Below are 3,097 nucleotides of genomic sequence, written 5' to 3'. Positions count from 1 at the left end.
GCAGTCCCTCCTGGCGGAGTGGCAGGGAGCCAATGTCATCGTCTGACTGGCTCCACTGGAGCATGAAGAGATGAAAATTCATCCTAATGGATCCCTGACCTTGCTTTGCTTTGTTTGCTCCAGGAAAGAGGGAAGGAGCAACCCATGCAGGCAAAAGATGCAAGAAACTTTGAGGGAAAGTGAACTCCTCAGTGCTTGTGCTTCTTTTTAGGTTGCTTGTTTCTAAACAATAAATCAAAGGTCAGATCAGTGATGCGCTACTCCCTGCCCATCCTTTGTATGTTTAGAGGGCTCATGGACTTGCCTGGTACCAGTGAGGAGCCACATCCCATGATGTTGTCCACCCCCTCGGCAGCCTGGCGGTTGCTCCCAGCCTGTCCCAGCAGGAGGGAGATGCCAGCTGAGAGCCCTCCGATGTGGCTCCCTGTGGCTTGGTTCACAGTGAGCCGTCAAAAAGGGATCAAATGCTCAGATCCCAGCTGGGGTAAAACGTGCTGCTATTGCTGGCACACCTGACTTGCCTTGGCCTGTGCTCTGAGCCAGCTCGTGGGGAGGGTGTAGCTATGATGACACTGCCCCAAAACTAGGCTAGCAAGTGTTGCTAACTGGCGGATGTGCCCGGCCCATCGCTAGGTAGAGGTGGCCGTGCAACCCTGGGCGAAGCTCGGTGTGCTGTCTGCAGCTCCACAATGCACAGCTGGCTTGCCAGCTCAGCCCAAAGGCTTTGCAAGCCTGTGTGCACTCAGAGCATCTGTCTGCAGGGGATCTGGTGGATGTACGTGCTGGTCAACCGAAGTAGTGCTTGGGATGTCATCCTCCATGCCTGGTTTGTCAGCAGCAGCATGGCTGGTCGGGTAGAAATGGCTGCTACACAATAAATTGCTTGCTCTCCTCTTTCCTCAAGGGTATGCACATTTTTTCAGCATCACTTGTCAGTTTTCTGACATTTTATAATTGTCGGTGACATGGGGAAATAATTTTGAGCAGCACTGCCTCATATTTTGAATACTGGAGCAGAAAAGACAGAGTCACTTTCTACATCACAGTGCTCAACAGGTTTTGCAACTGTTCCTCTCTATGTTCGGCTTGTGCTTTCCCTTTGTGAACTCCTAGCCTTTGCTTGCATTCATTGACTGGGTGTTTGATGAGAGTTTTCGGGAAGATGAGGAGAGCCGTGCTGGTTGGCTTAGCCCAGCATCTTTTCTCTGACCACTGCTGGTTGGAAATGCCTAAGAAAGGAGTCCTGTAGGAACATGGTGCATCCAGAGACAGCCTTCCCTTGGGGCAGCCTCCCAGCTTTGTCTGGGTTGTGCCCATCACACAGAGGTGAGGTGGATGGCCAGTTCAGAGGCTCAGGCCAGCAGCTCGTCCTCAGCAAACCGGTGGCGTGCTGATCTGGGCAGCTGCACGCACAGCAGGGACCACAGACAGCAGCAACAAAATTTCCTCCTTCACATGAAAAGAATAATAATGGAGACAGGGCCAGGAATGAAAAGAACAACAAACACCAGAAAATGTGAGCCTGAAACAGTAGCTGTGGCTGCGGTTCCAGCGGTGTGGTGATTTGCCCCTGTGGGCTCCACTTGCCCTGCGAGCCCCATGGTGGTTCCTCCCCTCGGGGGAGAGGGGACCGAGGGGCTGCGCTGGCTGGGGGGACGCGACAGGACGGGCCTGGAGGGATCCTCCAAAGGGGCAGGAGGTGGGAACAGGCTGGAAAGCTGGACAGGCCCTCAGAGAGTCAGACAGGGCTGAAAATGACTTCACACAGCCTATGCAGTGATGAAGGACATGCAGGCAGTAATTCCCGACCGGTTTTTCAGCCCTATTCAGACACACCCGATGGTGTTGCTCTGCTCCTGCTGCTTGCTGCCCATAATGGCTCCTCCACTGCGTGCGTGCACATACCTTGCTTTCCCTTCCTAAATGGCTTTGGTGGCTTCTCCAAATGACACATGGGTCCAAACACTGGCCCATGGTCCAGGGCAGGAGCCAGTCAGTGCAGATACACCACTAGGACACCTTTGGAGGGAAGGGGTTTGGCCAGCAGGAAAGAAGAAATTTATTCTTAGGAAAAAGCAGGTAGGGTCTCTCATGACCACCCAGCATAAGTATAGGAGTCCAATGTTAAAACTTTGAAAGACCAGTGATTTACAGCTTGCCTGCAATCAGTTATGTGTGCTCAGGGAGAGGAGAGCTGAGCAAAGCCTTACAAGGTGTGAACTTGTAGTTCCAGGCACCAAAAGTGGTGTCAGAAATACTGCAAGGGTTTCACAACTGGGGCTTATAATTGCAGCTTTCCTTACTTTTCTAGGGACATCTTTTAATGAAAATGGATTTATTTATTTTTTAAAATAAATGTAGATCAGTTTCTCTGTTTTATCTGCACCAAAATGCAGCTGTAAACCTGATCATCTGCTGCTCATTCTCACACTATCAGTCAGTTGCATTAGACATCATGCCCTTCTGAACGCCACATTACTGCCTATGATAATTTTTTATACTGTTTCCCCTGCACTAGTAAACTTTTCACCCAGCTGCAACAATGCTGCTCACTGTCTGGCCCCCAGCACTCTTGGAGAAGAGGCCTTTCTCCAGAGGGAACAGAAGGACTATTGTCCGCTTGGCAGAGGGACAGATGACTTGGTGTTGCCTGACACGTTCTCCATCCCCAATAGCCAGCACTGAGTCACTGGTTTCCATCCTGACTGGAAAGTGTTTGTTCCACTCACACCAAAGAGATGATGCTTCTGCCATTGTGTGAGAGGCAAGCCGTCCCGTACCACTACTGAGCCTCCAGGCCCGTGTGAGAGAGGGTTGGTGGGGGATTTTGCTATTGTGGTTTGCAAGACGTGATAGCATCTTCTGTAAGAGTGCTAAAATACCTGACCACAAAGATGTAATATTGCTAACTGGTAGAGGTTAGACCAGGTTTGCAGCCATCACCACCAGCAGGTCAGTGATGTGTCCCCTGACCTCGGTCCACACCGTGCCTGTCTGTGCTCGTTTCAATTCGTGGTGGTCTTCTAGGTGCGGTCACTAGATGCCACTGGTGCTCCATGCAAACACAGCTATGCTGCAATTCCTCTGAAAGGAAATA

Source organism: Pterocles gutturalis, unplaced genomic scaffold (genome assembly GCF_000699245.1).
Source record: "Pterocles gutturalis isolate BGI_N339 unplaced genomic scaffold, ASM69924v1 scaffold44234, whole genome shotgun sequence".
Lineage (NCBI taxonomy): Eukaryota > Metazoa > Chordata > Aves > Pterocliformes > Pteroclidae > Pterocles > Pterocles gutturalis.
Note: the sequence above shows the minus strand (reverse complement) of the source record.